A 17,061-nucleotide genomic window follows, 5' to 3' on the forward strand; every position below is an offset into this window, starting at 1 on the left:
GTAAAATCCAAAATCGTCAAAACTTGAATTTGTAGAGAGCGTTTCTTTTGTATTTACCGACCGGAAGTGATTTTTTTCTCGATAATTATATAGGTAGTCGAGTACAGTTTAATGATAACGAAAATCGTCGTCCTAACTCAATCAAAAATACCAAGTTTACCTCAATAACTGAAGTCCGAAATAGTTGAAGTTCTAATTATTAGATTAGAGTTTTTAAGGTCCATTTTATTGCACTGTTATCTAGTCTGTCTCTCACAGGAAGCCCTCGAGGGTATCTTGGGTTAACTAGTTCTGGCAATATGCATTTGTAGTAAAAAGTAAAAAGTGGAATTTTAATTAAAATGTTACAATTTTAATTCCTTTATTTTGTAATGGGTAATAGCTGCTCATGTAATGAGATTTGTTTAACAATCAAATGAAGCAATCATACATTAAGTAAAATAAAACCTATTATAGTTAGACTATAATATTGCACTAAACAAAATACCTCATAATGAGGTATGTCACTCATATTTTGAAAATATTGACATTATTCAATAATTTATTGTTCCCGTTAAACGTTACGAATTTATTATTACGGAAAGAGTTCACCAACACTATTTCGGTGATATGAAGATGTATATGAGAGCTTCCACACGACACGATCATTCATAGCATGGGCGCGCAACGGTGGCGCGTAAGTAGTGTTTCGTCCATGGCCGTTGGAAAGACCCGGCGCCGCGTGGGGTAGATATTATACATCAACAAATTGAAGGAACACCAACACTGAAAGGCCACACGTTATAACCTAGCGAAAGCGGGTGAGGGGAAATATCCAGCAGGTAGTGGTGGGAGAGTTGCCTACAGTTTCCGGCTGTAGCCGCCACGCGCGCCACCTGACAGAGTGTTGAATAGCGCTTGCAGACCTTTCATGTCTGCCTTATTGTACCTTAACTTCAGAACTTTTTAATAAACCGTTTGCAGTTTCACTCTTACTATATTCCAATCTACGAATGTCTGTATTTTATTCTTTAATAAAAATTCGCGTTTTTATTTTATGATGAAAACGTTGAAAATACCTCTTTTTTTACAAACTTTTCACCTGATGTGCAGCTTAAGTTGAATCGAAATTGAAATTTCAAAAACTAATACACCTATACAAATATTTAGTTACTTAGATGACATCAATATGTTTGTAATAGCTCAAAAAATGAACCTACAATGAGGCAGATTCAAAACCCTTGCATCAGCGTTCACCAGAGTGGTAGAGCGCACCCTTAAGAGCTGTTCCCAACTGAATCGTGATCACAGTGTGACCTTTTATTAAAGTAGAACAGTGAGAAAATCACAGATCGTGATTTCGATTCCATCACTAATTTGTTTAGGACTAATCGGACCAAAGATACATGGTAATGCTCCAAAGCCAAAATCTTTTTCTACTCAATTACCAGATATCTTGTGGGTTGCATGGATAAACATTGACGAACAAAAACACTCTATAAAAGATTTGATTCTAAGGTCAATTCGTGAGCACCTTTTGAGCCAAAGGGGCCGGGTCCTAGGGTCAACATAATTTCTTACCAACAATCCTGGATGTCTTTTAAACCCATGGATTTCAATCAAGACACACATAGAAATTCTATATTCTTACTCTGCCTCTTCATGATTCACTTAATAATTAAATCACCAATATGGGTTCCCACAACAACAATCACAAATATTCCAAACACTGAAATTGTAGTACAAAATCTTCCTCTATTCTGCACTGCTGGACTTTTTGGTTGTCGCTTCTTTGAAATAAATATCTAAAAAGTTAATTGGAAACAGTTTATCCAGAACAGGAAATATATAATAAAATATAGTTGGGGCATTTTTATCGGCTTTGAAAATATAGGTGACATATTCGACACTTACAGTGAGTGTACATATTTTTTACCTTGACATCTTAAGCCCTCTCAACAATTTAAAAGACACAATTTTGTGTATAAAATAATGAGGGGTTAACTCAATTCTCATTAATTCTAAAAAAAGAAAAATCAAATGTATCAGTCAATTATTTAAAGCATATAACAAATAAGTGTTGATTACAGGGAGTCAAGTTATTGGAACATACTTAAATCGTTAAAGAAACATAAAAACTATGAGAATTAATTTAGGGGTGTATGGAAAGCTGAATTTGAGGAGAGAATGCACTCATGGAAAGCTCCAAGCCATAAACTAGTTAAAAATCGTTCTGCAAATTTTACTATTGCATTTGTTTTAATTAAAATTTGCACAAAGTTTCTTGATGCTGATCGTTAAAACATATTCATTCCTAGCAGCCCATATTACGTATTTAGTTCGATAACATTCAAGGCGGTGTAGTCTTATCACAGCTGTCAGCGAGCTGTTTCAGCTATGACGTGGTTATGACCACTATTGTCTATTTTGTCTACACGTTGTCTGCAAAACAGATGAATGAAACCAAACGCACGTATCTTTGTTTATGGTAACATTATAATGGCGTTTCTTCATTGTAACATATGTGTAAATCTGGCAACAGTGTTGGGCGCAGGGTGTAGAGGGGGGATTTAAACGCACCAGCCACAATCGGACTACTTTAGTGCGCACTGCTATAATAGCTGGTGCCTATTTTTCAAAGTATTGAAAGGCCGTCGAAGCCCACCTGAAACCTAGGTATCGGAAGGTATTATGGTGTAATATGAAATATGTCAGTTGTGATAAATTGTTTAATATTTGGTCTACGTTATGAAACAGTCGAGATCCCAACAACATCTTGAAACTTTTGTTGTTTGAGACTGGTTAACGATGACGTGTGTAATAAATCGAACTGTTATATGGTAATTTTCGCGATATCATTTTACATAACAGAAACAAAAGCACCCCACACATGTTAGTTTAGCGGTAATTATGTCCAAAACTCACATTGGCAGTTAAATGCATGTTGGCGGCACTCGGTTGGTAACGTAACGCCCGAGGGTGGATGGAATGACGGTGACGCGTGGGTGACCATGTACTGTGCGGGGGCGGCGTGTTAGGGTGTAGACCGGGTGTAGCAGTAGGGGGTGGTTTGTGCGCCTGTGCACCGGACGGAATCGCGCCGCCGCCGCTCAGTTCTCACCTAACACTCGAGGAAGTTCCCTGTACAGCTGGAAACTCCAAGTAAGTTTTATTACAACTATAATTTTTGCCCGCAAACACAATAAAACATCAACTTGTTCAAAATAATAATAATGATTTAAAATTTTTTTGTCTGTAATTGTGACACAAAGTACTGCAGAAACTTTAAAGATTTAAAAATTCACTTATGATTAAACTTTACTTCGTGTTGAAAGTAACCAATTAAAAATGATTGGACAAAATGATTTAACTTTTTGTGTGCAACTTTTAGTTTTGCTGTTCTTAAATGCAATTAACGAGGAGAATCTTTATAGCTCGGCCAAAAGTATACACAGTATAAAAGTAATTCAAGACATGCACTCTTTGGTCCACGAACTACAAACTCTGACAGTTTGAAATTCCACGTAATGAATTAATGATCGAGAAGTAGCGTAAAGTTCCATTAATTCTAAATGTATTAAACAAAGCAACCTTGTCGAAAGTTTCCAAAAGGCAGCATATACAGTGTTGTTTGTTTCGAATTCCCAAAAGTATAACCATTCAGTGTGTAACCCTCTAAGTGGCAAAAGAAATTCATGGGAAAGTTATGAAACGTTCTGAATGGGTATATAATCGAAATCGTAGACAAAATCACTTAGTAGCCTTTTAGGTTGACGCTGAACGTAAGGTTCGTTTATATAAGTTCATTACGGAGAAAACTGTCAGTGTTTTACGATATTCCCTACTACAATAGTCTGAACTGAAAGCATTCAAAACATTTTGGTGAATGGTAGTTAACAAGCCATTTCTCGTAAGTAGCGCTTAATAAACTAAGCGTAAATGGTAAGGTAGTCAAAGTAAAATATGAATCGTATTTCAAACATATATTGTAGGCCTATATCCAATAATATTGATCGTAATACGATTAAAAGTTTCAAAATAGCCTCAGGAATTTGTTTATTTAATTCATGGAAGGAAGAAATTCTAAATCTTATGATACGAGCTCTGTGAGGTCACATTGTTCTAAAACAGTAATAATGACTTCCATTTTTGTTTTTTTATTCGAATTTAAATATTTATTTAGTCTTACTAGTACATACTAAAAAAAACAATAATATGACAGCAAAATTGTAGAATTTTGGTTTTTAGTGAAATGATTCCTGTTGGAATAAAACAATAAAAATCTCACTTTTCAAAGAGCTCGTTCATATATCTGTGCACGTACGCTAATGTGCGTGTGTGCGTGCATGAATGTAAGCACAGTAATTGAAGTAACTGACTGATTTTTATCAAATTTAGCACGCGGAGTTATACAGTAAATAACTGAGTTACATTCTTAACTAAATAAATATGGCGTTTACTAACAGAAAACCCCAAAATTAAAACAAATCTGTTATCATACCTTTAATAAAATTCTCGTGTTCAATTTGGCTCTCATTAAAAATGTATAATAAATTAAATTTAAACTTTTTTAAATTTTTGTATGACGTGCCGTACTTTGATGTAGTCCAGCACAATCTGTAATGATCTGATTGATGAAATTGGCATTCAATTTAATTTATAAAATACTAACAGTTACTCGCGGCTTAGCAAACAATTTCATTTTGAAAAACACCATGAGCATATTCTTTTTAAATATCATCCCAAACAATTCTGAGATAAACGATAGTCACTTAAAGATATTTCAAATCTCTTGATCGATTTAGATTGTAAAAGTAGGCTCCTGAAGTCGGAAAATGAATCTGGTTTTTATAATTACCTCTCAAATTTCTCGAATTTCTCTCCAACATTTCATGATATTTTACTGAGTAGCTGCAACGACTGTTTTAGGCCAGTGTGTAGAAATTCTAAGTTTAAAGGAAGACTATAAAGTCAAAGTCCTTAGCTGTTAGTTTGCACACTTATATGATGTAATAAACTATGGTATTTTACTGAGGACAATTAAAATCAATAAAAAAACCCCACACAAATAAAGGCTTCTTTACGTTACATGCCATTATTGTAAAGTATAACTGACTTTGACAGATTTACTAAAAACAAACATTTGCTACACCTGTTTAAATGTGTTTAAGTCATTATACATATTATTCTTGACTTCGAAAGATAATTTAAGTCCTCTTATGAGTCTCTTGGAAGTAATATATTTATATTAAATTATCCAAGTCTATAAATATACTCGTAATGGATGCTAGAGTGTTAAGGGAGTTTTTAAGGCCAGTGGGGAACAGCCTGGAGGGGTTCAAAACAGGAATAGGCCTATATGTTAACCTAGATGTGTGTTTGTGAAGTTAAAGCAAAAATAGAAAATATTATATTACGCTATGAAAATTTGTAGCGAGCTAAGAGTTTAAGGCTGGTTAAACCACAGTTTTGCTCTAAAACCACCTTTTAAAATTCTCTGATTTTGCACCCGCGTAACATTTTAATCGAAACCATTGGTTCTTTCGATGTGAATGAAAAAGTGTTCGTCACATGTTTGCGTTAATTAATTATATATTGAACTTTATTTGTAAAAATAACTTAACTCATATATAGATCCTTGTGTGGCCACAGGTATCAATTTAAAGACATGCTATTGAAAATACTAACTAAGAACAGCCTTATACTCTCCATTAAATGCTCCTTGTCGAATCAGAAATGTCATATGAGGAACGTTAATTTAACTATATTATTATATATATATATATATATATATATATATATATATATATATATAAAACTATATATATATATATATATATAACTATATATATATATATATATATATATATATATATATATATATATATAACTATATATACCTTTAAAATACATATGGATGTAATTTTTATCGTTTTTGTAAATTTTATTTTCCTTACTGAAATCCTTTCTTTAGTGTCAAGATTTAGTTTTCTTTAAAAACCAGCAGGTTTCCATTTAACTTTATCCTGCTTTATTTTACCAAACAGAATAAGTGGACGTTCGATACAGTACACGGTCAACAGTTTTGATGAAAAGTGTTGTTTTCTGATGAATCTTTTTATAAACGTAGCCCCAGAGTTCGGCCTCAGATTATGTGAACACTATTGGCCAAAGATTGCCATTCAACTATACATACCTTGTATGTACCTACTTTTAACGAGTCTCAAGAACTTATAGTAGACCCTCCATGATTGCGAGGATACTAAAATATTTGAAATCTTCTTGAATAAAACACAGTGCCATTAGATTTACATTGCCGTTAGATACATGTGTTCTGTTTGTATATAGATTTGTTTAACAGAAATATGACATCAGCGTATATCGCAATGCTGCATTAATTATACCACAAGGTTCGATATAGATTCATTGGTGTTGCGCAAGATTAATTTAATTTGTCTTTGTAAAGAAGAGAGTACTTACTGACTAGTCAGGATCAAGTCACTAGGCCATGCTGCAACAGCGTCAGATGAGAACTAAGCGAGTAGAAAATAATATCGTATTTTTGATCTCATAGGTGCCATCTTTGGCATCTACTGAAGTAAGGGAAATATTTGACACTTACAACAAGTATTGTTAACAAATACTTACAACAAGTAATCAAAATTAATAATAAGTAGTCTTGAATAGGCATTTACATATTACTGTCGTTGTTTTTGACACAAGCTGTTTCGAAAGACAGTTGAAATGTTGAAAACTGTTGGAAATAAAGTTTGGTATAAAATTTGAATTTGAATACTTTAGGCTAAACCGTGCTTGAGATGTCGGACACGATTTTTACGGCACCTAGGATCGTGGCTTGGTTAACGCACAGTCATTAAAGAGAGTTTGGAATAAACTATAATTAAATATTTATTATAATTTACAGATTTAGTTCAAAAGTTGTCGTAAAAGGTCCAATAATTTGAGATGAAATATGATATAAACCGTAAATATGTAACATAATCCTAACTAATATTATAAATGCGAAATTTTCTTAGATTTGCTTATTACGTTTTCACACGTATACTATTCAACCGATTGTACTTAAATTTAACATGGGTATCCTTAGAGTCCTTGGTTAACAAATTGGCCTATTCGTAATTCAAAAATCCCTTCGGACTACGCCCTAGTGGTCTCTAAAGTTTCGAATAATTCCATATTGGTCTCTAAAGTTGCATTACAGCAAAATTATTATTAAACGATAAAGCCTGTTTAATATAATCATTTATTCTGTGTAGACATTGTTTTACAGTAGTAAAACCATATGTTTAATTAATGTTACCACTATTTTCAATTTGTTAGCCTACACTTATAGTCTTGAAGGCATAGAGAGTGAGGTTGGTAGTACCAACACTTCTTATTTCAACCCTTTCTGCAACTGCTGTTAATCACAGAGTAAGAAACTATCCAGATAAAAATATTAAAAGTGTTAGTAAATATATACCTTTAGCTGTACATATTAGCAAATATTAAGTGCTTGATCAGTACTGTAAAACGGATATAAAAGACGAAGTTACTATCTAAATCTTACTATTAATTTAAAATGTTAACAGAAAAAACTTCTCAGTCTTTTGTACGTATGCGTATTTTCTTGATCGGGAAACAAGGCAAAATAAACTTGGAACAAAAGAATACTACGACCGGATTAAAATACAATGGACATAATTACACACATTTTGACAGATTCTCTTGATCGTGTCAGCAAGGCAAACTCAACATCGGTGGCTAAAATATGTGCGAACTTTAAGAAATTACGTCGAAAGCTGCGGGTAACTGCTAGATACTATAATAAAGTCTAAAGATAGAAAAAAAGTACCGTAAAAGTCCCGAAAACACATTTCCCAAGTTCTAATTTTTAATAGGGCTATTTGAAAAATGTAACTACTTTTTGGTAAAAAAAGCAAACCAATTGTTAAGCTAACGGCAGGAAAAATTAAAATAAGAGTATTTAGCACTATTATTTCCATTGCGTCATAGTTTAATTATTAAAGCTAAGCGCTGAAAGGACGTACAGAAGCAGTCGGCAGTCAATCACGGAAACTTGCTAACTATTGGAAGCCCGGGCTTAACATTTGAAACTTGTTCTTGTCATGCATTCTTGTTACTAACTTGTTTGGAATGTCATCACTGATGAAAACAATATAACAATATATGACTCTTAGTACACAACAAATTCAAGAATCAAACATAAATTGAACAAGCATACTGAAGACATGGTGTTCACATGCTTTTATTAGGAACAGTGATGTATTCAAGAAATGACTTTAATTTCACCATAGCCCAGGGAGTAAAGCTGCGGCTTTCAAACCTGGAGGTTGCGGGTTCGATTCCCGGGGAGTTCAATCAAATTCGGAAATAGTATTGTACCATTTCGCCTTAAGTGTTAAATATATTAATTAAAATGTCATCGGTGTAGAATGGAGCATCTCAATAAAACAGCTAAAACCAATTCTTATTGGTGACTAGATTTGGATTTTTTTAAAAAGGTTGCTGTATAATATTAAACATTTCTATTTAAACGTAAAATATACCTAAATAGATAAAAACATGTTGTTTTAGCATTTTCATAGTGATATAAATCATTTCCTTAATTAAACAAACACGAATGGATAAAGACATAATTTAATTGAGTCGGTTATGCGATTATAAATGTTATCAGAACGGAATTCCATTAAATTTTCCATCACGTTTCCTAGAAAATAGGAGAAAAAACAACAGAAAGCAACAAAAGTTAATGTGGGAGTTGGTTTTATACCTGCACTGAATACATTTCTGGTTCTGTAGCTTTCATTGGGGAGAATATGAATTTCATCAACTTTCCACTGACTCGATGGAAAACAATCCGAACTGCGGCAAGTACAGTGAACAATGCAAAAGCGATCAAGACCATTGGATCTCATATTCTGATTGCGTTATAACGACAATACTTCTTAATGATAATAACCTCAATATATATTTTAATTAGCCGATACAAATTAACATTTTATTATTACATTTTTAATTATTATTGAAATTTTATTTAAAATAATAGTGACTATTACGTCGTTATTTTCTACCGATAATGATTCCTCTAGTCCAGCTACCCGCTAGCTACACTAACCGCTAGTCTACGCTAACAGCTAGTCTAAGCTAACAGCTAGTCTACGCTAACAGCTGGTCTACCCTACCGCTAGTCTATGCTAATTACTAGTCAATGCTAACCGCTAGCCTACGCAACCCGCCAACCTATGCAACCAGCTAGTCTACGCTATCAGGTAGCCTAGCAACCCACTAACCTATGCAACCAGCTAGTCTACGCTATCAGGTAGCCTAGCTACCCGCTAGCCTATGCGACCAACTAGTTTTCGCTAACCGCTAGTCTACGCTATCCACGATGTATTCAGTGAAGCCCGGGCTCTGCAACCTGGTTGATAAAAATTAAATCTTTAACAAGGGTATAATTTATTTATAGTAACTTCAGTATTACACACACACACACACACACACACACACATATATATATATATATATATATATATATATATATATATACATTAAATTGTATAAATGGCAATAGCCTTATTTAATTTCAATAAACATTGAATCACAAAAAGTACTTGCTCCGCCGGGAGTCGAACCCGGATCTCTCACTTGCCGGGTGAATGTGCTACCATTACACCACAGAGCGCTTACTTTTTCCGATTCAATTAATTTGTATTTGGCCGTATCTGTCACATATGTGTTTAAATAAGCAAACTAACATATGATCGGAAGACCAAATACCTGTCAAACGACTTTTATTTACATTAAATTGTATAAATGGCAATAGCCTTATTTAATTTCAATAAACATTGAATCACAAAAAGTACTTGCTCCGCCGGGAGTCGAACCCGGATCTCTCACTTGCCGGGTGAATGTGCTACCATTACACCACAGAGCGCTTACTTTTTCCGATTCAATTAATTTGTATTTGGCCGTATCTGTCACATATGTGTTTAAATAAGCAAACTAACATATGATCGGAAGACCAAATACCTGTCAAACGACTTTTATTTACATTAAATTGTATAAATGGCAATAGCCTTATTTAATTTCAATAAACATTGAATCACAAAAAGTACTTGCTCCGCCGGGAGTCGAACCCGGATCTCTCACTTGCCGGGTGAATGTGCTACCATTACACCACAGAGCGCTTACTTTTTCCGATTCAATTAATTTGTATTTGGCCGTATCTGTCACATATGTGTTTAAATAAGCAAACTAACATATGATCGGAAGACCAAATACCTGTCAAACGACTTTTATTTACATTAAATTGTATAAATGGCAATAGCCTTATTTAATTTCAATAAACATTGAATCACAAAACACAAGACAATCTGATACTCATATCAAGAATGTAGCCAACGGGGGATCCGGAACCCAAAATTTTCTTCAATATTATTTATTATTTAAATAATTCAGTATTACTGACATGTACTGCTGAAGGATGATATTGAAATGGTTTAAGAGCTCTTTAAGGAACAAAAAGAGGAATGAGTGGTTGACTGAGCTTTCCTTCATCTTGAACTCCTCCCACTAAAAGATTTTCCTGGTTACGGCCATGACTCATATGACTGAATCTATATGAGGTCACGAGGGAAAGTAGGGCTAATCTGGACGAAGCCGTAAGTATCGGTTATATAAAGCTTTATATACAGTGTTTTTATAACTATATATTTTATAAATTTATATATTAATAACTCTAAACTGTATTTAAAATAGATCACTTCTATAGCCTAAGGACTACTCATAGTCTAACTTGCTCATACAAAACTAGTTTAACTTTAGACATATCTTTGATTCAACTTACTAAATTAAGTTTTTCTGTAAGTGAGCTTCGGTATAAAGGGTATTATAAAAGTTAAAAATATGAGTCTTTAAAGCAAGACTACTGTTTATTCAAAAAGCAAATTTAAAACTATTAATGTAGTTAGGAGCAACACAAGAAACTAATGATATCCAAAATCCCAAATTTTTAATACATACACCTCGCCTTGTATATACTGTTATCATTCTTTTTATGTATTATTTATATCATCCAATATTCATTAATATACAACACATCCAGAAAGATAAAACGGCAGCTAAAATCACGTTTTCATAATCATAAAATAACAATATAAATAAAAAATATGAGTTAATAATATCATACAATATAGTTCTTGCGTTATGCAAGCAATAATAAATAAATCTAGTCAAAATTACATTTTGAAGTAATTCTGAATAATTCTTCTCAGTAATACTTGCCTTGTTAGCGCTATGGACTGGGGACAATAGATTGTCAACGACGTAGACGGGTCTTTCATTTAAGCAGATTATTAATCACAAGCTGACCTTTATTGCATAATTTTCTTGAAGGCGTTACTGCGGTTACGTTAGATCTACAAATTTTTTAAAAATAGACAGGAAATAGTTACATGGATTATATAAATAAACAAATTATTCCACTGTTCATAATATACTCTATCTCTTTACTGTCTATTTGCGTTTCTGTTTAAAATTCGCAACTTTAACACGTTTCGATACATTTTACGTAAGTATTTAATTAATCTATTCTAATTTATTGCTCCATTGATTGATTTAAAATGTCAAGTTTCAAAAATCAACAGGAAACATGGTAAATCAATAGCAAAAGAGATGTGTAATCTTAAAAATTACCCAAAAAGGCAAAGATTTGGATTATAATTAGAACAGTGTGGAGAAATACAATTGCAGGGAATGTATATGCATGGAAACAATAAATATGTATTTCTCAGTATTAACTGCGTAACAGTAATACAACAACAACAATAATAATAATTTAAGTAAAATATTGTTGTTATTTCAAAGATAATAGACTTTTGTGTAACATGAAATTGAATATTTTGCCACCAATGTTAATATAGACCGTATAATGAGAATAATAACTCTCATTGTAAATCGATCTGAATTTAATCCCAGATGACCTGTTGCAAATTCGTTATCTTTGTAGCGTTATCTCTAAAAACTTGACTGGGATAGTTTCACTGATAACGCCATAACCCTGATTCTTCGTACTCGTTTACAAAACAAAATAGTGTATGCAATTATTTTAGCGTTTAATAGCCGTATAGAAAAAGATTTCAGGCTAACTAACGGAAGTTTACCGTTGGTGTAGCTATTCAAAGACTTTCCCGTTGTTTTAAATTTTATAATTTATATTCGGCTTATGAAATGTCCTTATCAAATCGCACTCAGCACTATAGTTTACTGTAGTACTTCAGTGTATTAGGATTTTATTTACTAAAGGTGTGCTTACACTTCTAGAAAAATACCAAGCATTCTCGCATGTGCTCTATGCCATTGCCGGACATTTGTTAGGTATAAATGATGTCATTGTTATAGTAATACAAAAATAGGTTTATATAGATCTGTGTTTAGGGTTGATTAAATGTATTTTTCTCATTGATGTGCTCTCATTCAGGCACACAAGATTATAAGTTACTTGATTTTTGGCACGAAAATTTGTTCTTGTACTTTTACGAGGCAACCCTTCCTATAAACAAACGCTTCACTACAAATCCGTCTATAGTGAAAATATAACATGCACGAGCTTCATCCAATAACTTTTCAATATTATGTCTTGTAAAAGTAAACAATTAAAAGGTCAACGGGGTTTTCGAACATTTACCAACGTTATATGTTACAAAAACCTTACGTCTCGAGGATTGGAATCTGTTTTTTTCTTCAGATGTCAAAACTTTAAGATATGTTTTTACTAAGCACGAAAACAAATAAAAACTAATAAATATATTAAAATTTATTGTATTGTCAGAATCAAGCTTGATAACTGAACAAGTTGAATTTTATTAATAAAAAAATGTAAGTTATGAAAGTTAAATAAAAGTTATTAGATGATGTGCTGTGATTTCGCAGAATGTGGCATAGTCATATCTCCCCAGTCTTTGATAAAATCATTTTCCTTTCCTCTGGTTTTATGCAGTAACGTAGCTTGTATTTATTCTGACTGCTCAGACTGTTAAAACACATGTTTCATTTTTTTATATACAATTTGTACAGTTATAAAATTTGACTTTGAAACATTAATCACCACACATTAATTAGTATTGTTTTTTGTGTATGCTTACCGTTATTCTTTAGTATTTTTGGTACGTGAAGAAGAGGATAGATTCCAGTTCTTGAAACGCAGTGTTGTATTTTTGTAATACGTATAGCTGGTAACTTTCAAATCATCCACTACCAACACTAAACTTATAAACTTTAAACAAGAAGGTAAACAACTATAACATCCATACAGTGAATTGTGGGGAGGATTAATTAAATGCACATATTGAGTTAAGCTCCATTTCACCTTCCGTTTAGTGCAGAGTCAGAAATCTGACGCTGCGCTGGTACAAGTTGACTCCTAGAATTTGGAGTCCATGTCTGTTTGAAGGTGCAACTGTGCACCTGACGAAACAATAAGACTACACTGGATAGCTGCTGGATAACCAGACTGAGTTCCTTTGTACTTTGAATGGTCTTGCTGAAATGATGCAAGGAGGTCGTTTTGAGCATCTTGATTGCGGATATTTCATTGATCTCTTCAGATTCAAGGAGTCAACCTTTACCAGTGTCAGATTTCGGTCGCTGCATTCAGCGAATGGTGAAATGGAGCAAAACTAACTAACTCAATATTTGCATCTGTATAACGGTTGAAAAGAACTGGATTTTTGGAATATAAGGGCAGAAACAACAAAAGAATAAGTTGCTGGAATCACAAGTTTTAATGTTAAGTATTGCCGGAAAGCAGTATTCGGAATTGACGTTCAGCATTAAACATCGGTGTTGGGTCTGGAAGTAAATGTTGTGCTAGTAGAAAGTTTTGCAATAATGTATGTCCTTAAAGGCTGTAGCACGCCAAGCCTTGTTGAATAATTTAAGAGGAACGAGCTCAAGTTAAATGCGTCGGATAAACCGCTTGTTCCGAGAAGCCGAAACGTAAGCTTTTAAACACTTCCTCTTACAGAGACATCTTTGGAAAACAACAGCGGTTTGTGATGGAAATATCAAACTTAAAAATTCAGTTGTGCTATATATTTACGCAATAAATAAATAAACATTATACAGTTACTATTAATGAAACCTAGTGATAAAAACCACTTGGTGCGTAAATATGACGAACAAAGAGAAGCCGTGGTCGGAAATACGACAATCGGCGAATCCACTTTTGCTCCTGTGTTGAACAATGTATTTTAATACATGAAAAACGAAATTAAAACTTATACGTTTCATTTGATATGAAATACATAATAACTCATCATGGTCATATTGTCAAGTTTATGTATCGGGATAAGCCGTTAAGTTGTAATGAAACAATAACAAAGTTTTTTTAAATCTCATTTAAGCCTCAGCGTCAGCTATGCCGGCTTTGAAGTGCACTGTTTTTTATTATTATTATTACATGATTGGACCTCCCCGGGATTTAACCCGTGATCTCTCGGTTAGAGAGCCGAGACTATAACCATTAGTCTACGGAGGAGGATTTAAACAAAGTTATTTGGGCAGTATCATAAACTAAACCTTTTCTATGACGTACTGGTTGAGTATAAGATATTTACTAAAAACGTGTTATCTAAACTATGAATGAAGCAAATATTATGGATGAATGATTAATTATGTTAATTCAGAGGTGCACACCAAGAAACGCTTGCATCCTCCGCACTCCGTCTAACTTATAAAAACTAAAAATTAAAAAAGTACCGTAAAACTTTACTCGGTTTATTTACACGAGTTGCTCTTTATGAATGCATTTAGGTACAAGATTTAAATACTTATAAATATGAGAAGCCTACAATCTACATTAATATTTCTATATCAATTAATGAAATTATTATTAAAAGTGACTGGTTTGAAAAACAAATTTCTGATTATCATGAACGTTGTTTATTATCTGCTATTTTTGCCCTATATATTTCCCATTAACAATACAAATCAGTATCATTTCAACGCTTTTTATCTGCCATTATAATTCATATTGCTTAAAATTACACTCCTTAAATTAAAAAAATTTCAACTTATTAATAATTTATTCCATGCTTCAACTGTTAGCGTTCTTATCCCAGTTCGAGATATAGCTCCATATTAAATTGATAAAGTTATTGACTGATGACTATTTAAATTATAACTGATAATTTTAACATCAGCCAGTGTTTTCCTCAACAACTTGGAAATTTTGCATGAAACATAATTTCTATATAGAGAACACTAAATTATACGGTGATGAACCCCTTGGGGTTCGGCTGAGCGTTAGCGAATATTTGTATATTGGTCTTATTAGTAACCATGCTAGCGGTGAGAAATAGCAGGATAAATAGCTTTGTAATGAATACATTCATAAGAGACGTTAACATGTGACATAGTAATATATGTAGCCTACCTACCCGAACTAGAGAAAAAAAAATAATAGTGGTTCATCAGTGTGGAGTGGAAAGTCAATTTTAAAATTCGATCACAATATTTGATCTCAGCGCACTGTAATGTTGTAGGATTCTCCCTAACTCAACGGAACTTTTATTATTTTAAACACTACTATGAAACCTAACTTAATAAATAAAATATGAATTTACCATTTGGCAATATTTCACGAGAAAATTTTTATTTGTAGACTTGAAATATTACAAGCATTCTCATTGAAGCATGTTACGGGACACGTGGTGTGGCTTATCTCTGTATCATAGTGTACTATATCTAGAGTATTAAAAAACCCAAGATTACTTAATTTTTATATGGTTTTTGGAGTGAAACTAATATTTAGAAAAAGAACATACAGCTGCTACCGTGTTCAGTTGGTAATTGTTCCCCTTCTGAAGAGAATTTCCTCCGAGGATTTAGTGAAAGTTCTTCATCGGGAGAATACGTTAAGTTGTACAATTTCAAATTATTTAAGCGATGATTCTAATAACCAAATGTTAACATCCCTGAAAGTAACGGCAAACCCATACAGTTTTTAATATTTTTATTTAGTTAGACTGTTTTTCCACAAAATTTCTTCAGCCCTCAAAAATCAAAAGTACAATAAATGATTTTAAGAATGTTATATCCAATATTGAAGTATTACTGTACGGTCTTTGAGGAAGAGCCGTAACCGCGGTATAGCCGAAATAAAAACGACTGGTGATGTACCTTGGGGGAGTCTCGTAGAACGGGGTCGTCGAGGTCCTCGGCCAGGGCAGCGGGGAGTCCAGGATCACCAGAAGTCTTGTGTAGGTCTTGTAGATGGAGAGCGGTGGACAACAAGGGGAATGATTCACTCCGAGAGGGTAAATAAAGTAACTATATTGACTTGAAATACCTAAAAACAAAATAGAGCTGTATAAACGTGAAAATTGTTCATGTATTGGGGTGGAATGCGGGCAGCAGCGTGTGTCCAGTACGCCGCCTGCGGAGAGAATAAAGCCGCGTCTTCTTATCTTGAAGGGGTTGGAGAAGGGGCTGCGAGTCGGTGACGTCATCTCGGGCCAGTAACAACACCAGCCATTAATTAAGAAATAAGTACTGAACAATTACAAATAACCCTTATTTTTCGGGGGTTTCAAATATTTTGTTTCCATTATCTCATTGTATTCTACAAGTATCTTCTCAATTGTACACGATAGGATTTATACTTCCATGCAATATTCTATACCCCACGGGACACGTAACTTAAAAGAATACAAGTCACTGTTGGTAAAAAACTAACTGACTTAAAAAAGTCGTAAAAACGACGTCTTTATGTTCCATATCAATGAACAGAGATTGACTTTAATAAGTTAAGCTATAAAGGGGGTTTAAAGATTATCAAGGCTTCCCGGGAAGGTATTTTCAGCATCCCGTTTTATTGACAAGTGGCAATAACTTGAACCACAATAATTGGAGCCGTTATTGAAAAAGTTACTCTTTAAATAAAACAAGTTTGGATGTTAAATTAAAGATAAAACCGTTCTCGGATATTACACATTCGTGTCTAATTTGAGCAAATAAACATAAATATTCGTTTAGGAATCCCGTTCTTTAAGTGTTTCA

At 33.4% G+C, this 17,061-nt stretch overlaps 1 protein-coding gene across 1 annotated transcript in view; it reads left to right on the plus strand.

Annotated features, from left to right (window-relative positions):
* The first annotated feature begins 3,072 nt into the window (after nucleotides 1–3,072).
* LOC124354608 (alpha-1A adrenergic receptor-like) overlaps nucleotides 3,073–17,061 on the plus strand; it is a 36,670-nt gene continuing 22,681 nt past the window's right edge. The window contains 1 exon segment of the mRNA XM_046805208.1: nucleotides 3,073–3,141. The gene's annotated coding sequence lies outside the window, so the exon portion shown is untranslated.

Source organism: Homalodisca vitripennis, chromosome 1 (genome assembly GCF_021130785.1).
Source record: "Homalodisca vitripennis isolate AUS2020 chromosome 1, UT_GWSS_2.1, whole genome shotgun sequence".
NCBI classification, from domain to species: Eukaryota; Metazoa; Arthropoda; class Insecta; order Hemiptera; family Cicadellidae; genus Homalodisca; species Homalodisca vitripennis.